Raw genomic sequence first — 21,173 nt, 5'->3', positions numbered from 1 at the left:
AGATTGGATATGAATTGAGTAACATGGACTGAGTGGGTATCTGCACGGATGCTAAAAAGAGTTCAATTGATATGGTTGTTCCTTTGATCTAGCTATATAGCAGTGGAAAGCACACAGGAGTGGAAAGTGTAAGATAATCCCATTACACAAGGGCAGGATCTACCTATCGACTTATCAGTATCTATGGAGTATTACGGAAGATTGAAAGAGTTAGTAAGATATCATATACAGAAATAGATTGACAGAGAATCTATACTTTGCAAAGAATATCATGGGTTTAGTAAGGAACGTCATGTTTGAGTAAATTTGCTCACAATTTATAATAATTTGATGGCTGAGTAGACAAGGAGAATGGATACCATGATACTCTTGGACTTGATTTAGCATGGAAGGCAGTGCATAGGTAGGATTATAAACTACTAGTTTCGATAAGAGATTGTCTCACTGACAGATATCAAACAGTGGTGTATGGGGAATGTGAGTTTGCAGGATTTAAGGTGACCCATGCTTTACTCCAGGAATCACTCCTTCATCTATTGTTATTCATTCTTTATATTAATGACATTGGGAAGAATGCAACAGCTGACGTATATTATTTTCTGATGAAGCCAAGATAGGCAGAATAATCAGAAATGCAACTGCATGCAGTACTTTTAGAATGGTTTGAAGAAGTTGGATTTGTGGGCAGGTGAAAATGGCTCACAGTTCACTGTTAGTGAATATCAACCTATATCCTGAGCGAAATTAGATATCCAATGACGATATGCATTTGCGGAATTATGCTAGAAGTACATGACTAGACTAGGGATAGTTGGGTTTTAATACATAAGAAGTTGAAGTTCAGGCAGCATATCGCAAAGAATGCCCAAACAATTCAGAAAATAACTGCAATGCTGAACCGAATATTCACGTGTAAGAATAAGGAAGACATATTGCTTCTTTACATGGCTTTGATACTACCTCATCTCGATTATTGTGCTCAGGATTGGTCTCATAGTTTCCGAGGTGATAAATATACAGGTAAGAAGATGCGAAGGATGACAGGACTGTGGAACAGATTATGAGAGATTCAGAATTTATGAACTGCAGATGGGAATAAGAGGTGATACGATCAGGGTTTTGCACTTATCCACACGTGAACGAGGCTTTAGCTGGGCGCCCCGAAAGTTTAGGGCCATTTAAGGAACCCAAACAAGGGAGCGTCCCTGGAGTAGTCTAGCGCTTCGGGAAAAGTGCAAGTATGGCCCTGGATATGATACAGACCTACAAATGCCTTAAAGGATCATCACAGAAGATAGATACTAATAGATGGAATTTTTAATTTTCTGGAGGGTTTGGAGAGAGGATAAGAGAGCATCCATGAAACTGAAAATGAATACAATCAGAAAACGGGTGAGAGGTCAATTTTTCTCTCATGAAGCAGAGCGTCTTGTCTTTCGAGATTGTGGGTAGAGATAATGTGAATGAATTCATCAGAAGGTATGGCATCTGGCATCATGGTGTGAGTGGTATGTGAATTCCGGACTCCCTGAATGGCTCTTGTACCACTACTAATAATTATATCATAGCATGTCTCTTGGACATTGAAAATCATGGACCAGTTGGACAAGGAAGCTATCGACCCTCTTTATGAAACTTCGATTCGTCTACATCAAGACCTACTGTGCTCAATTTGGTAGTTTTGGATTTCTCTGTGGGATCAAAATGGTGGAGAGGATTTAGAAGTACGTTACCACTCAGATCTATGGAGTTCTTTGAATGAGGATAGACTGCTGATTTATCGGTTAAAAAATTAGTTGATAGACGATGGAGACCGACGTGATAGGAACATATGAAATCTATAGAAAAGCTGCAAGTGTTTCTATAGATTTGATTTAGGTGAACATTTTTAATACATTAACGGAAGTGGTCGCACAATAGTCGAGATGAGGTAGTATCAAAGCCATGTAAAGAAGCAGTATGTCCACCTTATTCTTACACGTGACTGTTCAGTTCAACATTGCATTTATTCTCTGAATTTGGCAGGTGATATTTACTTCAGGTTCAATGAGATTCCCAAGCATACTGCAGATGTTGAGGAGGAGGAGGAGTGGGAACTGTTCAGAACAGCTGTCACTGCCTCTGCACTCTCATGCTGTGGCAGAGCGTGGCGATGGGAAGTGAAAAAAGGACACCTTGGTGGAACCAAGAGGTTCAAAAAGCTGTCTGGGCAAAAAAGGAGGCCAACCTAACATGGCTTAGGGTCAGGTCACCTGAGATGCGTTTCCAATACACTGAGGCACGAAAAGCTGCTGCTGAGGCAGTAAAGCAGCTGCTGAGGCAGTAAAGCAGAATGCTTGGGAATCCTTTGGAGAAAGATTAGACTTATCGTAAGCAAATGCAAACAAAGTATTCTGGCAGATGATCCGCTGCCTTCGAGGGAGGAAATCGTGCACAGCAAGGGCAATTAAGGCCTCTGATGGTGCACTTTTAACAACCGAGAAGGATATCCTCCACAGATGGAGGGAATACTTTGAGAGCCTTCTTAACCCGGGTGGCCCAGCAGTTGTGGACATCCAAGAGTTGCAGATCAGTGTGATGACTAGTCTCACATCAGAGGAGGTCCATTTAGCAATAAAATAGCTAAAATCGGGCAAGGCTGCTGGTGATGATGAAATTCGGCCCAAAATGCTAAAAGCCTTGAATCGAGACGGTGTTCTCTGGCTGACTCGAGTGTGTCAGGCTGCTTGGATATTTGGGCGAGCACCAAAGCAATGGCAGACAAGAATAATAATACCAGTCTTCAAGAAAGGACATCAGAGAGATTGCAACAACTATCATGGCATCTCTCTGCTCAGCCTGCCTGGGAAAGTATATGCTAGGTCCTTGGAAAGAGGGTGCAGGAGCATAGTTGAGTCAAAGTTCCAGGAAGAACAATGTGGTTTTCATCCTGGTAGTAGCACAACTGACCAAATCTGCACTTTAAGGCAAGTTTTTGAGAAATCTTGGGAATATTCTGAGACTGTCTACACATATTTTGTGGACTTGGAGAAGGCATATGACCAGGTTCCTTGGGATAAGCTTTGGCAAGTAATACAGCAGTATGGAGTTGATGACCAACTATTAGCTGCCATCAAATCCCTGTATGAATGCCCAGAGTTTTGTGTCAGGGTAAACAGCACAAAATCTGAACCTTTCACAGTCTCTGTTGGCCTCCACCATGGGTGTGATCGGTCACCCCCCCTTTTCATAATATTCATGAACTGGATTGATAGGCACAGCCGAGGCAGTGGGAGTGTCAGAATTGGAAGATGTAGCACTAGATGTCTGCTTTTTGCAAATGACCTAGTTCTGCTTAGCTCTTCTACAGATGACCAGCAGACTCTGGATAGGTTAGTAGCTGTTTGCGCAGACGCCGGAATGAAGATCATTATGACCAAATCTGAAACATTTGTGGTCCAAGACAACCATCCCAGTGGACTCTACTTGTGAGTAGAGTCCCACTGAGACAGGTGGAGAAATTTAAATACCTTGAGTCTATATTCACGAGTGATGGAAAGTGGGACAAAGAGCTAGATACTCGGATTGGCTCAGCAAGTGCAATATTGCAGAAGGCAAAGATGACTGTTTTCAATTCCATCTATGTCCCATCCTCACCTGTGGTGATGAGAGCTGGGTAATGACTGAAAGAATGCGGACACAAATCCAAGCGGCTGAAATGAGGTTCCCTTGGAGGGGTTACAGAGCTGACAAGAAATGATAGAGTCAAAAGCTGCAATTGGGGAACCCTCAATACTCAACCGCTGCTTCTCCGTGTTGGGAGATCACAGTTACGATGGGATGGGCACCTGGCCAGAATGCCATAAGAGAGAGAGGCTCCCCCAGCAGTCCCTCTTTGCTAAGCCAGAGGGTGGGAGTCCACGCAGAAGGCCAAGGACTCATTGGATAGATTATATCCAAAACCATGGGCGGACACGTTTCGGAGTCCCACCAGAACACCTGAGCTTGGTGGCGGAGGGTCGTGACCATCGGAAGTTCCTCTTGCAGCTGCTGTCCCCACAACCCAGTTAGAAAAGGTGGGCCTTGAAGATGAACGAATGAATAACGGAATTAGAAATACCAAGAAATCTAAATTGGAAATATTGTCAAAATTGCCAATGATTTGAGAACTTGATTTTTTGTTTGTTTGTTTGGAGGGTAGTGAATGGGTTGAATTGGGCTGCCAGAGATAGTTGTGAATGAGTTTAGGAGAGTTTTGAAAAGTTTGTGCAAATTGTGTGTAATGGAGAGTTTCCAAATCCTAACATAATAATAATGTAATACAACAATAATACATACTGTTCTGCTGCATCTATTCCCCAATCAGGAATAAGAAAATATCAACTGGAGAAAAAAAAGAATTTTGTTGGAAATATTTAGGTGAATCTAATTTATTTCAAGATGCTGAATCCAGTTCTGCAATCTAAAAAAAATCTTTCGCGTTTACAGATATGTGTACTTATAAGTTTTGAAAAAATGTGATTTTTTTTTCTCTGAAAACTCAAGTCCTTCATCTTAAGAATCGACTGTAGAATTAAGACAATCATACTGCTACTAAGTTTTATTGCCATGAAATAGTGGTTTCTGCTTTTTTTCTCTCTCTCTTCCTTGGTCCATTGACAGCTGGAGCTTACTGTCCATGAAGGCTTAAAAATGGAGATCGGCTGGAGATCTGTTTTCAAAAAGTTAGTTAGTGCTGTAAGATCTCACTGCCTTCTTTCTTTGGTGAATGGATGGCATTAGAGGATTTTTTATTTAATACTAAATTTGTAAGTAAGTTAGTTTATTTCTATTTTGTAGCTGTTAACAATTGTCTAAGAATTAAGCAGTGTTTTAAAAATGGATGGAGACTTGTTTCGAAAATAGCTGAATATATCTGACGTCAAGGATTATAGGAACATAACATAAATGTTGGTCTGTAAGAATTCTCACTTGCGCACAGGACAAACGTATTTAGATGACTCGAAATCATTCCATTTGTTTAATTAATTTTATGCATAAAAAGATGCTGTAAAGCAAGCGCTGACTCTTTTGTTACACCAATGGTTCATTTACAAATGTTATGCAATGATACAACGTCACTCGAGTTACAAGAAATAACTTTATACCTGATCCATCACTACATTAAGCATTGCAGTAAATACTGACTGTTGGTGACCTTTCTTCTCTCGTCGTGGATAGGAAGTTATCTTCAAAAGAAATATAAAACGGAGGAAAACGCAGGTAAAAAACTTTATTAATGTAGAATTTTTTGCCTAGGTATCATAGACATCTTCAGTACAGTGCAAATAAACAAACAGACCAGTGGCGGCTCGTACATAAGCACTGTGACACTGCAGTACCCCCAAGGAAAAAATGAAAAAAATTAAATTTTGTTTGTGTTTATAAATAATAACGATGCTTACAACATTATATAAATGCAATGCAACATGTTAAAGGTTACATCTTATGTTTTGACATTGATTGAATAGTTAATAATTGGAATTGTTCGATTAACGCTTTAGATTACGAAACAAATGCACTGCGATCTAACGTCGATATTCGTTTGCTCTTGTTATTGCACGTTACGTCATCATATGCTTCTGCGCGTTATTTCTGTGAGATATTATTATTATTATTATTATTATTATTATTATTCCTGATACCTCCAAGGAGTCCGAAAACTCATCGCGGGAGGACACCTACAATTGTCTCAACCACTACACCGAACATCTACTACGAATCATCTCCATCAACGCCATTGGTGCATGTACGTGGTGAACTATTTTTTGTAAATCTTATTTTATTTTGTTAAAATAACATATAATTATTTATTTATTATAGATTCAATGCTGAATTATGACGAGTGTCACTGTTGAAAATATGAGAAGAATTATATTTTTTCAATTATAATTACATGAAACAAATGCACTGCGATATTCGTTTGCGCTTGTCATTGCTATTGATACGAAACTTTTATTATTGGTGTTTGTTCGTGCTGAGGATGAAATATTTTTAATAAAGCAATTTTTTAATATGTAAATTTATTTATTAATAAATTCGTTACTGATTAGGAAAAAAAAGTTTTTTTTTTTTGTATATGCAGCACCCCACTTAAAATTTTCACCGGCCACCACTGAAGCAGACAATTCTAAAAAGCACCACCTTACTAATATAAGATAACTAAATAAGGAAAGATTAGCATATTTAAAAAACACACTCTCCCCGAAAGGGGATAGATGTGGACCATTGGATTTGTTAGTTAGGACAATGAAGGAAAGTTTCATACGTTTGTTTAAAAAGACGTTCTCTGAAGAAACGACTTTTATGAAGGACTCTTCCCTTGTTTCCATAAACTCCATGTTTAGTATCGATAGCATGCTCCGCAAATCCAGACTGTTCAGGCTCATGCTATTATTATAAGACTCGTGATAAAAGCAGATCTTCCTGTTTGTCCAAAATTACATTACTCACAAGAGCAAGGAATCTAGTGGATGCCTGGAATTTGAGGAGAAGGGTGAAGATTTTTGTGATGGGGCGAAAGGCAACAAAAATATTTCGTTCACTAATGCCTTGTCTTTATTTTCAGATGAAAGCATTTATACAGTTGTCAGCAGGTGTCATCTAAACAGAATGAAGTAAATAATTCTGACAGAGAATCGAATTTATATAAAGAACCATCCGAAATGCTTGAATATCGTCTTCAATAATGGTGCTTATTTATCTTGAATAAAAATTTCTGATTTTAGAAATACAAACAAAATCTTAACTTCATGTTTTGACACAAAAAAAATGGAATTTCTTACTTCCGTGACATAGATGGCCTTTTTTTAGAGAAGTGAAAGAAGTTCATTAATCAAAAGACCCTTATTTGTGTACTTTTCCCAGTTACATAGTTTTATCACACTCTAACTTATGCATAATGTATAATGACGTTTTAATTCTTATACCTAATAGCGAATTGCATCTGTTTATATATATTTGGCATTTCTTTAATTTGCATTACCCTTAAAATGCGGCTACTGCCTTTCTTACAAGTATGGCTTTTTTACAAATGTCAAGAAGCGAGATATCATTAGATTAATGTTAACATCTACAAACATGCATTAGTCTTTTTATTCATGAAATTCATTCGTTTCTTTAAAAAAAAAAAGCCATTCATGACACGGAAATAATAAATTAATATTTTTTCTTGTCACAATAAGAAGTCAAGATTTTGTTTTTAAACTAGAAATTTTGTAGTGCTTCTCTCTTGGTCGCTTGTTCTGAGCTTTGTGTGAGGATTTTTGTCTTCTTTTCTCATTTTTTTTTTTAATATTGTCTCATGGCTTTGCAAGCATTTTCTCTGTTTTTAAGTCGATAGTTCTATGGTTCGAAATTCGTCGTTAGCCGATTTGAAGAACACTTTCTAAGGATTTGCATCACGTTCCCAATTATTCGTTTTTATTCGTAAAATCTAAAACCTACTTTTTAGAGTACACGAAGAAACCAACGTTAATAATATGCGAATGAATATATGATAAATATTTACTTCATAGGCAAAGTTGTCGTTTGAAAATACAGTATAAGCAATCTTTTCCTGCCAGAAAAAAATCAAAACAAAACAAAAACCAGTAATAGCTTCTTGTGCTAGATATCTTCTTCTCTCTTCCATCATCTATGCGGATGTTGATGAGGCCGAAAAATCTTTTCCACTTCTGTCCCGGGAGAGTTCGAACAATTCTGTCCAGTTTGGTGTCGCTTGTTGTGATTTGGTTTTCAGGTCTTCCCGTGCTATATATATATATATATATATATATATATAATGCATGGAAAAATGCTCTTGTAGACTTTTAAAGCTTCAAATTATCACAGCACAAGCAAATACTGTATTCAGAATTACAGAAAAAATTATTTTATGGATAGATGGCGCTTATGTGAAGAAAGATTAGTTTCTGAATGTTCTATCACGAAAAAGAACAAAAAGGAAAAAGAGATTTTAATGACTTCCGTGTTTGCAGAAGAGCAGACGACGCGATCGTCGCTCCCTAACGTTCAGAGTGATTGTAGGCATGGAAGATGGCGGCAGGCGTTGGGGGTACGGGAAGTTTTCCCGAGAAGTGCGGCTCAGATCCAGCTACCGAGGAATCATCGGAAAGTGATGGAGAAACGGAACCTTCCAAAGCATTCCACAGAAGGATATCTACCTCGAAAGCCATAAAGAATGGCGTAAGTTTAACATTTTACGAATTTCTTCCGTATATTTGTAGGTAGCGCTGTGCGTTTGATAGATGACGGTTTCTTCAGGGCAGTGCAGCCGCTCAATTTGGGTCGATGTGTGCTATCGTTTATAGTGCACGAAGGAAGTGTTATGCAAAATCTTTCCCTTTAAGATAAATGCAGTTCTTTATCCTATTTTTTTTTAAGAACATGCATATATATTGAAAGAAAAGAAACAGATGCGCATGTAATGTATGTATGTAGGGAGGCATTTTGATTATTAGCAGTGTTGATATGCATCGGTAGCTAATCCACGAGCAGACCCGGCATTTATTTCTTTGGTCCTCTCACTATATTTTTTTCATAAAAGTTGCTAATTTTGATGTTGAATGAGTACAATTTTGTTCGCTCATTTAACCACGCAACTTGATCATTCCCCCTAGAATTAAAAAATAAGTAATAAGTGAAAGAAAGTTAATTGCATAAACATAATTGACTCGTATGTTGCTACATATATTAAACCTTGGCAAAATAAAATCAACTTAAATTTGTTTTTGGAATCAGTGAGTTAGGTTTAGTCAATAAACACAAATAAAGCTGTTAAGTTCATAAGCGTGAATTGTTCACTGTTTTATACTAGCTTAAATGCGAAATGCTGCAGAATTATTCAGATTGTTAGTCCTGTACGATTTGTCATCAAAACGAATAGCACTGCAGTTTAGAAATAAATAAAATTTGATTAATATTTTAGGGATACTGCAGATCTGAATATAATAATTGATCTAGGGATCACCATGTGGTGATTTTCGCTTATGCATGTATCTTAAAAGTGAAATTTATGCGGTGATACTTGGACACTGAAATACTGTTTTCTGTATGTAATTTGGAGTAGATCTAGTACTGATTTGACTTGTGTGTACTACAAATGTGTAAGGTTTAAGTTCCACAGTTATATTAGCCAATCAGGCTTACGTGATGCTTCTTCAATGTATGGATCACTGCAAATTTGTTAATACTACAGATTATGGTTATTAGTCACCGTTGGTAATGATTACAAGCTTACTTTGACTTCATAATGAGATTTCTCTGCTTGGGGTTGCCTTAAACTCTGTTCTCTCCTTCTCTTGATATAAACATATTGCAAATATCACCTCCTCAAGCATAAAATAATTACACTTTCTCCTTTGCTTAAGGCATCATTTTACCTCTGAACAGCTATTAACTCAGTATAAATTAGAAATTCATCCAGTCATTGAATACTGTTCTCACATTTATAGTGTCCTAAGAGCTCCCTAAAAATACGTTAATCAACCTGATTGTTCTCTTTAGAGAACAATCAGATTGATTAATAACCCATCTCTCACCATTCCCTTCATGCTTTCAGTTTCAACAGTTTGAAGTTTCTGCAGATATTTCCATGGCTGCTATTCATTAGAATTAGCATCGATAATAATCCACTCTCTCCTGAATCTACATGCAGCAGCTATTCAACACCCCTTCACTGTTCAAAGTTATAGAACAAATGTTTCATCTTATCATTCATTCCTTTTACCATTATCTTCTTGAACAGACCTCTTTTGTGTATTTCCTAATAAATATGGTCTTTAGGAAACTATATACAATGAAGTTATACATAAAAAATTGCTATATAAGTGCCATAGTGCATTTAGAAGAATAATGATCATTGCACACTTTGATTGGAAAATAATTTGATTATCATGGTGATAAGAGGAATCTATATATATATGAACTTTTTCAACTGAAGGTGAGTTAACCAATTTACTATGAAGGTTGCAGGATTTTTATCCCACATATAGGCAAATTGGTACAGTTTGCAGACAAAAATGTCAGTAGAATTAGTGGCATTGTGCATAGATGGAAAATTAAATATTGTAGACAGTGGATTTGTGAGGAGTGAAGTGTCCTCCTGCAATTGAGTTCTTTGAATCCTTGGGAGTTTCACATAAATGGTTTTCTCATTCTTAGTCTTTGATGGTAATTTGACTTTGTGAAATACTGGAAGTGTTAATTAAATTATTTTAATTCTTAGATCATACATGCTATTGTCATCTTTCTAAAAACACCAACATGAGCGATATTCAGTATATAACTTGACATACAAGACAAGACTTTCACCCAATCTAATAGACAAACTTAGGTGTTGGATGTTATTTATAACTTATAATAATATTACAACACTAAATGAAAAAAATCGAAAAAAAAAAATCGTTTTTTTTTTTCACCTCGGATAACAGTCAAACCGGCTAGAAGAAGAATTCAGTCGTAATTCAAAACAACGTAACCCAAGTGTTCACTAATACAAAAACATTTATTATTAACACTTGTCTGTTGCCCTTCTGCTGTTATTTTGCCTGATACTGTTGTTCCTACGGTTAACAGAAAATATAGCGAATTTGTTCAAGGCAATAGTGGAAAATAAATGCATAATTTTGTAAAAATTGTCTCTCTCTCTCTCTCTCTGGTACACATCAGTAAATCAATCTTTTACTTGCTTCATTTGCTGCCATTGCACCTGTAACCCCTTAGTCTGTAAGTGTTTTGATTATGTAAAATCTAGATAGGATACATTCTAAAAGTTTTGTAAATTTTTTGTACAAATAAAAATAGGTTGATTAAAAAAGGATGACAAATTCCTGATTCTGGGCATGTGAATATTGATGATTAAATGATCAGCATTCATAATCAACCACAGAATGTGAAATACAATTGTCTATAAGTTAATGAAAGGATTTTAATAACATCGTCTTTTAGCATGGAAAATAATATAATGAACTTTATCCCAGGCTTAGAAAAAAAAAATATTATCTATATTTATGTGGCTCCTAACTACAAAAGGTTATAGTACATTATTTAAAGTAACCATGGGTGGGCTAGGGATTAGATAATATCTGGAAAACCTGCGCAGAGAGAGGGCTGTGCTTATGCACCGAGGCTCCCCCCCCCTCCCCGCCAAAAAATTAGGGCCAATTTAAAGGCCCCAGACAATGAGATTTAAAACTGAGGAATTAAAAGTATTATAAATAATTAAAGTCGAGCATAAAAAATTATGATTGATTTCTGTTAAATATCTTATATCACTATAAAATATATTATTATTATTATCTGAGACCTCCAGGGAGTCAAGGACTCATCAAGGAAGGCTGTAAATTACCCAACTCAGCTATCATATCCCTTAAATTCATTTACACTAGATGCACTCACTACCTGTAAGGGCAAATTATTCCACTCACTCACTGCTCTCTGGGAGAAAAACCTAGCTCTTAACCCTTTCTTGACTGAGAACAACCTTAACCTCCATGGATGCCCCCGTGTTCTCTCCACACCTTCCATATAACGAAAAATTTCATCATTTGAAATGCTATAACACCCATTCAAAAGTTTATAGAATAAATATAGAGTCTCTAATCCACATACTCACAGTCTCTCCTCATAATCTAAATCCCATAATCTGGATATATATATATAGCTCAGAAAAAGGGTGTCATTGCTTCAAATCTATATCTAAATAGATCGTATGTTTTTTTTTTCTAAAAAAAAAAAAAAAGAATGAAAATACTATTTATTTTCATATATATTTTGTGTCCATGACCTGTTTGCAGTCATGCCACAAACAGGCAATGTTCATTTTTTGTTCTTAAAAGGATAAAAAATTATTTACAAAACTCTTTGCATCAGGATAAAATGTTCAAATTTATACTGATTTGAATATCATAATTCAAATCAGTGTAAAAAATAATTCACTTGAGAAAAATCAAGTGGGGTTGATTTTTTTCATCTGGAAAATAAAACGCTTTGCAAAATAAAATAAAAAAAAAATCAGCTAACGCCTTTTTTATTCCTTTATGGGAAGTAGGCAAGGCTATTTAGCCCTATCTAGCAAAATAAAATTTGTGGTATAAATTCAGTTATTCAGCTGAATAACTGAATTTTGATTTCTGATAACTTCATTGTTTTATGTTGTATCACTACAGAGATATTAAATATCAAAAATGAATTGTAAGGCACAATCCAAATTTTACCTTTATTCAGTGGTAATTTAAAAATTTTTTTTTTTTTAATTTCAAACTGCAAGGAACTTCTTACCATTAGGAATTGTCATTGACAGCTATGCCATGTCCACAGATCTATATTATGTATAGGGGATAGTTGTTGATTGCCTACAAGGTTATTCTTTGAACCAGATGAATTTTGTCTGTGTGTATCTGTATATTTCCTTTCATTTATTGTTGTGATACTCTGTGCACATTTATTCCACTGTTATGACTATATTTTTGGTTTGAAATTGATATATGAGAATTATCAAAAAAAAAAAAGGATTTTTAATTTTTTATTTATTTTTCTAACAGAAAATCAAATATCTCATGTATACTACTAAGGTATTTTTAATAATTACTTCTGAGATGTTCACATTGCTCATATTATTATTTTGATTAGAAATAATTTTAATATTAAACAATTTACTATTCTGTTTTTGTTTGAGCCTCTGTAGCTCAATTGGTTTAGATGCGAATCCTTTTGTTGGAAAGACCTGGGTTTGAATCTCATCTATGTGTTCTCAATCAAATGGTGAAGTAGCTGGTTTCATATGGAGGTGAAGAGTTTTTTCTCCCAGAAACTTGGGTTTTTCATCCCTCAAAACAGACAAACTGGCTTCAAGAAGACATACACAGTATAAAGACAGGAACACTTCGGAAATAAGGATTAACCAATCTATTCTTTGAGATTTAGTTTTGAATACCTGCACCATCAAGTGTGGATCTACACATAAGCATAAATCAGGTTTCTTTTTATCATTCTGTTGTAGATAATCAGATGCTACTGATTCATAGACTCAACACCTCCCTATTCACCTTACTCTTCAATTTGAAAATACCCTAATTCTCATCATGAAAGAGGAATCTTTATATGGGCTTTATAACTAAAAAAATTCACACATATGCCACAGTAATTAAATTTTAATAATATGTAAATATTTCATCTTAAGACATCATCAGTACAGTTATTACAAACAATACTAGGAATTACATACAAAGGAACAGTTAGTGCGCATGCTTACATTGGAATCCTTCTATGTGTACAGTAGCGTGAGGACTTAAAAAAAATTAATTCAGCTGAAATTAAAATATATCTGATGAATTTATTTTATACAATTGAGGATAATAATTTCCCAGACTTTTGGGATAGTGAGACAGTCATTACAGTTCAGATTGGGTCAGTGACGTAAGGCTTCTGCGCTTTCTTTATATAAATGCTCATGTTTATATAAGGATCTATGTAGTAGCTTGGTGTTTTTCCATTGGCTCCTATGGTTAGGGTTTTCAACTCCATATTGTGCGAGGCCAGATTTGACGATAATATGACGGATGTGGTCTTGATGCTTTTATGTAAACAGAGATGTGTTTACTGATTTTTCTGTTTGTTTGTAGGAACAAAATTGGTGTGCTCTGGATACCAGAGATTTTATGATGCCATATTGTTTTTGAGATGGATGGTGAGCCGATGAATTGTGGATGTAATGACCGGAAAAATTGGTTTACGATAGACAGAAGTGGAAATGGAACCATCTTGTTTTCGTTGGATGCGTATATTAAGAAAGGAGATACCTTGTGATGATTCTTTTTCTAGTGTGAATTTGATGTGAGGATGAAATGAGTATAGTTCTTGTTCAGAGTGATTCCAGACTGCAAAGATGTCATCAACATATCGTAGCCATATTTTTGATTTTGTATTAAGAGTGAAAATACTAAGTTAGGTGATAAGGGGGAGTCCATTACTGTTCCTTCCTCTTGTTTATAAATGTTATCTTTCCATCTGAAGTATCCAGATGAGATAGCAAATTTGAATAATTCCACAATATCGGATGGAAATTTTTGAGTTAACAATTCTATTGTCTCCTTGTGAGAAATATTAGTGAAGAGAGAGACAATGTCGATTAGCATGTCTGTTTCTGACAGTTGAATGTCTTTTATTTTAGTGTGAAATTCTGTGCAATTTTTAATTGATGAAGCTGAGTGGCCTATGAGAGGATAGAGAAGGTTAGACAAAAATCTTGGTATTTTATAAGTGGGGCTGCTTATAAATTTTGTTCCTCTGAGGAATCTTTAAAACAAGAATTGAAAAGTATGAAAGATGCAGCTTTATTAAATGGATACAATCCAAAAATAACTCAAAAAATCATCAGCCACTTCCCTACATATCAACCCAGACAAGAAGAAACCTACAGGACTCCTATACCACATATCAAAGACATCTTGGAATGTGTGTCAAAAATTATGAAGGAACAAACTTGTGGCTACCAATCAACCAGATCCACAATTTGCTACCTTCTCCAAAAGACAAACTCTCACCTATGATTGCTACCTGGCATATACAAAGTTCCATGTTCTTGTAAGATGTCTTAGTATGGACAAACAGGAAGATCTATAAGTAAACACATCTTGTAAATGTCAAGACCATCTTATCAAGGTTCTCAAATCTGGCCTCACACAACATGGAGTTGAAAATCCTAGCCATAGGATCCAATGGAAAAACACCAAACTATTACATAGATCCTTATATAAACATGAGCGTTTATACGAAGATAGTTTGAAAGGTTCTCAGCCTATCAATGAAAAAACAAATTTATAATTTCAAAATTATTTTTATTTTTCAACATAACCTCCCTTAAGACTAATACATTTATTCCAGTGCGTTTATCCCGTCCCTGTAGTGGTTCTCGGTAAGATCTGCAAAATACATCTCTACAGCTGCAATCACCTCTTGATTCAAAGAAAACCACTGACCAGTAAGGAAGAGTTTTAGTTTTGGAAGAGATAGAAGTCAGAGGGAGCCAAATCTGGGAAATAGGGTGGATGTTCCAACAATTCATAGTGCAGAGACGTTAATTTTCTCATTGCCAAAACACCTCTGCAGGTAGGTGCATTGTCCTGATGAAATATGATTTTTTTCTTCTGCAAACCGGGTCTTTTCTCACGAATTTTTTCATCTAGTCTGGGTTAAAAGATCAGAATAACATTCCCTGGTTATTTTACCCTTTTCAAGATAATTAATAAACAAAATGCCTTTAGCATCCCAAAACATGCCCTATGCCATGAACTTTCCTGCTGATGGAACCGACTTTGTCTTCTTTGGCGCTGAACAACTGGGCTTCTGTCCACTGTTTTGACTGCTGTTTGGATTCTGGTGTGTAATGGTGAATCCAGGTCTCATCTAGAGTAATAAATTGACACACAAAATCAGTTTTATTCTTGTTAAAATGCTCCAAGCACTTTTCAGAGATTTTCATGCGAGTGAGTTTTTGATCTGCTGTGAGCAAATGTGGCACCCATCTTGCACAAAGCTTTTTCATTTACAATTCTTCATGCAAAATATATCCTACACGTTCTTTTGTAATGCCTATTGTCTCAGCAGTTTCACGGACTTTGACTCGCCGGTCATCCAATACCATATAGTACACTTGATCAATGATTTCTGGTTGTGTTACACTTTTTGGACATTCTTCACGTGGATCATCTTCAAGGCTGGTATGGCCATATTTAAACTCGGCAGCCTATTTCTTAATTGTCGAAAACGAAGGAGAAGAGTGCCCATAAACTTTTATGAACTTCGCATGAATATCTTTTGCCGTTAAATCTTCTTTTACAAAGAATTTTATAATTGCACGATACTCAATTTTATCCATTTCAAGGGATACAGACAGCACTTTTGCTTCAGACAGCTGTATAAAACAAACTACTTGATAGAATGACTTGCAATTTCACATGGATGCTTATGACAGATGTACCAACTTAGAAAAAAAAATCATGCCGATAGTGTTGCCATCTATGGTCGAGGTCAAGAACTTTTCAGCCCACCCACGTATAAAGAAAGTGCTGAAGCCTTACGTCACAGACCCAATCTGAACCGTAATGACTGTCTCACTATCCCAAAAGTCTGGCAAATTATTATCCTCAATTGTATAAAATAAATTCATCAGATATATTTTAATTTAATTTTAATTTCAGCTGAATTAATTTTTTTTGTAAACTCCCCACGCTACTGTACGCATAGGATTCCAGTGTAAGCATGCACACTAACTGTTCCTTTGTATATAATTCCTAGTATTGTTTGTAATAACTGTACTGATGATGTCTTAAGATGAAATAGCTACATATTAATAAAATTTAATCGCTGTGGTATACGTGTGAATTTTTTAGTTATGAATACTCCACAGGTTTCACTATATAATAGCTTTATGGACGTTTTCAATTGAAGTTGAGTTAGCCAACATCATACAGAAGTAGCAGGATTTTTCTCCCAGAAAATTGAGTTTTTCATTCTACATGCAATCATATCAGCCAAAGTTAACAGACAGAAATACAATTAATGGACTGTGGACAGCATAATGTATAGATGGTGGATGACATAGTGACAGTTAATTATGTAGTGTGTAGATTGGCCTCCCCTGCATGATTAGTCCTTGGATCTATAGAGATGGCATATAATAATAATAATCTATTGGTGCTATTACTTTTATGTTTCAAGTTGCACTATTTTTGACAAATGTTGAGATCATGAGATGTCAAGTCATGTCCTTAAGTCTGTATTGTCATTTTTTTGTTTGTTTGTCTTATCAAGGTAGTTTATATGTCTGCAGGAGGAGAGTATGAAAGTGTCTTAGAGGAGAAATGCTGTTTCTCCATTTGAAGTATTAGCATAGCCTCTGCAAAATGCCTGTAGCTAGTTCATCTGTTTTACTGGATTCATATCCAGTCTTTCAAACTGATATTTGTTTTCATTTGGCCTACATTATATCTTAGGAGTAGGTTATAATCCGATAGTTATTAATCCTTTCTGGATATTTGTTTTTTAATATTTAATTTTTTTTTTAATCTGTTATCTGTGATAATTCTACTAATTTTCAAGCTGAGCATATTGTTCTTAAATGAACTTTTCTTTCTTTTTTTTCAAATTAATTGTTTTAACATTTCATCATAAAAACAACTAAATGCTTATATATGTCCTTATTATCTAAAATTGAATCCCTAAACACATATCTATCAGTTCATTTGCACGCACAGACACATGCGCACACACATTTATGAGAGGTTAACACAACCAAGCACAATATTGCCTATGTGGGTGATGAGTCTGAGAGATTTTTAAATAGCAGTTGATTGTAATTCTTAGGAAACACTTTGTGAGAAAGGCTGTTTCAGAGAATAAAGACAAATAGGATGAAACAAAAGGACAAGCAGGCTGTGTAAACTTTCAGCTGGACTCTGAATGAATGTCAGGTAGCTACTGCTTTTGTTATTACAGAATAGCTATCTGTGGAAAGCAAAGAAATGATGGATGCTAGTTCAGCAGAACAGGTGCTGTTCTGCTGAACTAGCAGAACAGCATTTTTATATAATTGTGTCTTTTCTATCGCAGAACAGCACCTGTTCTGCTATAGAATTTTAATTAGGCCAAACTGCCCTTTTCTGCATAGCTTCATGAATTTTTAAGAAGGATTTTCATGCACTACTCTCAATGTGCGAGCAGCATTATGGGGTCAATCAGATTTAGGATTTGTACAAGTTAGTTGCTGTATAAATGAAAAGTAATGTCTTGAGCAGAAAAGAACATCCAAAGTTTTTTGTAGGCTTAAACTAGATGTAATGCTTAAGTCAGGAAAGGCTAAAGATGCAAGTCAGCTCAAGAAGAGAGATTTCATCTTTTTTTTTTTTCTTTCTCCTGAGAAAGAAGACTAATTGTTGTTTTGGCAACATTAAAAGTGGCTGATTGCCTCCTTCTCCCATTGAATAATGTTATGGAGATAAATGTTTAAAGCTTTTGTTGTAAATGATTTTACTCTCATCTGCAGAACTTTCAGTATAGTTTGAGTTCAGTGAGAAAGTCATTTATGCACAGGAGAAAGAGGATAGCTGGTAGAACAGTTTGAGTTTTTTTTAATAATGTGAATCCCACTCATGAATGGTTGTATTATATGATACGTATGATACATTATTGGAAGAGCTAAGGGTTAAATACTTCAAAAAGTCTGTTCTAGAGATCATATAACATGGAACTTTTCCAAGCTGCTTCAGGCCTCCAGTAAGTAGAGTGGTGGTCTCACACTGGTTGATGAAATACATCTACCACTTAACTTGGTGTATTGGTAGACAATATGAAATGAGAGGAAGCATATCTCTTATGACATGCAGAATGACTGGAGAGAATTAGGTAGCTAATAACAGAATGTGGACTGATCAAAGGATGGCTGGTTGGTTGATTTTGATTATGGCCAAAGCAACTCAGGCTATGAGGACATGTTATGTCTGTTAATTGCATGTATTCTAATGAAAGACCTTGAAGTTTCTTGGAGAGGAAACCTTGCTACCTCTGTTAGTCTGTCTCATACACCTTCAGTTGAAAAGTCCCAATAAAGGTTCTTAGCATCCTAGATAAGATTCAGAGCTTCTTCGAAATGATGGCAGTTTATTAGGCAGGCCCAGCCAAGTTTCTTGGATATACCAAGAGTAAAAGCACAGGTTTCTTCAAACCTTTCCATGTCATGTGCTGTGTTTGTCCATAGATGGGTGATGTAAACTATGATATCCACAGTAGATTTAGTGGCAGAATTCATACTGATAGTCACTGATTAACTAGAGCATTTCAGTTACTGAAGAAGTTGACTATCAGTGGCTATCTTTATTTCAGGCTAAAATAAATTGAGGGCAGTGGGTAAATAGTTTGATGGCAAACTTTTTTTTAGAATAGACTTAATATGAGCTTGCTTCCATGCTGGGGTAGATGCTGAGTTTAAAAGAGTGCAGAAATGATTACAGGAAAGGTTTTGTTCTAGAACATAAATTTTACATGCCCTGACCAAAAGGTTCTTTGGTTGAGTTATTTAGATGATTCTGATGTAATTTCTAATACCACAGGAAGCATGTAGTACAGTTCTGGTGTGATAAGAGATGAATTTGTTTTGTCATCTATACAAGGGTTAGAGAAGAATGATGCAAAAAGAGACCCATTATATCTTTAGGTTTATAGTGATGTCATCTGGATGTGTGAGAGAGAGAGAGTGAAGCACATATGAGGTAAATTACACGTTCTTTACAAAGAATTAGAGGATACAACAACTGTTGTATCCTCTAATTTATATAAGTTGAGTTTATGTATATTATTATTATTATTATTATTATTATTTGGAAGTTTTTTCACTTGGTTAGACTATAAATTATATATATTATATATTTAGTTTAATCCTTTATCCAAGTGTAAGCAAAACAAAGTTTGTGCCTGAAGTAACCTCAGGACTGGGATAACTTGTGGTAAAGTTCTCATCACTTGCCTTATTATCTCCCATAATGCAAAGCACATCTCCTTGCAGACATGTATAATGCTATGTATTAAGGGAAGGGCTACTACCCAGACCGGTTTTGACCTTTATTGAGGTCTAATCATTGGGAGCCAGTCCCAGTGGTGGTGATACCAAGGTGGAAGCAATGGAGAAGTCATATTTACCTATACAAGTTGCCAAAATGTGTCACACTTTATTATTAAATTACTCTGGATTAGAGAAAGATGTTGGAAGTTTTTTCACTTGGTTAGACTATAAATTATATATTTAGTTTAATCCTTTATCTAAGTATAAGCAAACAAAGTTTGTGCCTGAAGTATCTTCAGGACTGGGGCAACTCGTGGTAAAGGTGGTATAAGTTCTGTTTGCTTACACTTGGATAAAGGATTAAACTAAATATATAATTTATATAATTATTAGTATTATATTTATGAACTATACTTAAATAAATATTGAGACAGCATTACTTTTCAGAGCAGTCTAAATTGCACATATCCCAAGGGCATAGTGACTCTAACAATACTTCCCATTCTTCTAAGCATACTCTCTGCCAATATGAGTTTCTTTCTTTTTTCTTTTTTTGATTATTTTTTCTTCAACATCATCAATTACTGGACCATTGTGAAAGGAAGAATGATACTGATTTGGTTCAGTCTCACTATTTCAGCCTTAGTGATGCGTGTTTTGTGGACTTCAGATTCACAAATCTGTGCAAGTCAATCTATTTTTCCCAAATTGTTTTCCTCAGACTGTGTTGCAGTAGCATCACAACATACGAATCATTGTTTCATCCAGAAGTGATGCATATCCATTTATCCATTAGTATTCAATAATTCTGATGCTACAGCTTGATGTTAGTCCATATCAGATCATTTCACTGGCTACTCTTTGTGAGAAACTAGTCTAAATCTTTGCTAACTGATTTATTCAGCCTTCAGAGATGATCCACTATCTGTACTGACTTATACCTCTTTTTTGTGTCTTACAGTTATGCAGGCCATATTTTCCTTAATCCATTCTTATATTTCAGTCAGGAAGTATTCCAGATCTGCTCTGTTTGTTTGTGCACTCTCTCACCCCCCCCCCCCCCCCAAACCTTCGGTGATAAAATCTGAGCACAGTAATCCAAACATGGTGTCTCCCTCTTCTTAACATCATCCTCACCATCAGTTTTGCAGTGCCCTGAACCTAACTTCCCAACTATAATCACATCTAAATCCCTTCTTTCTTCCCATGCATCTTGTAGAATCCTAAACTTAGACATAGTAAACTGGCATTCTTTTTAATATATGTAATTAAAAAACAGTTTTCTGTTCTCTTTCTTCAAATGGTCTCATACAGAGGTGGTAGGTTTTTTTCCATCCTGCAAATCAGCCAAATGGTCAAGAACACTTGCAATTTACAGATATAATACACTGGCCTTAGTAGCCTTAGCTGCTTTGTCTATAATCCCAAACAGCAACAGCAGTCCTCTCCACCTCACAAAAGAGCTTATACTGTAATATGAAATGTGTTGTAATATAATCCACATTTATTTCTGTTGCATTTTAACAATTTCTTGTATCTGTGCAAGTTGAAATAATAAGTGTGAAAACTTAGGCTGTATAACCATAGACTATATAGT

The 21,173-nt window shown here is 35.5% G+C and overlaps 1 protein-coding gene across 1 annotated transcript in view; it reads left to right on the top strand.

Annotated features, from left to right (window-relative positions):
- The first annotated feature begins 8,076 nt into the window (after positions 1 to 8,076).
- Positions 8,077 to 21,173, top strand: part of LOC150094898 (diacylglycerol kinase delta) — a 566,581-nt gene continuing 553,484 nt past the window's right edge. The window contains exon 1 of the mRNA XM_090411584.1: positions 8,077 to 8,205. The gene's annotated coding sequence lies outside the window, so the exon portion shown is untranslated. The remainder of the gene's footprint in view (positions 8,206 to 21,173) is intronic.

The sequence above is a fragment of the Typopeltis vanoorti genome, chromosome 21, assembly GCF_054136105.1.
Source record: "Typopeltis vanoorti isolate ZY-2024b chromosome 21, IOZ_Tvanoo_1.0, whole genome shotgun sequence".
Lineage (NCBI taxonomy): Eukaryota > Metazoa > Arthropoda > Arachnida > Uropygi > Thelyphonidae > Typopeltis > Typopeltis vanoorti.
Note: the sequence above shows the minus strand (reverse complement) of the source record. Positions and strands in the feature narration are given on the sequence as shown.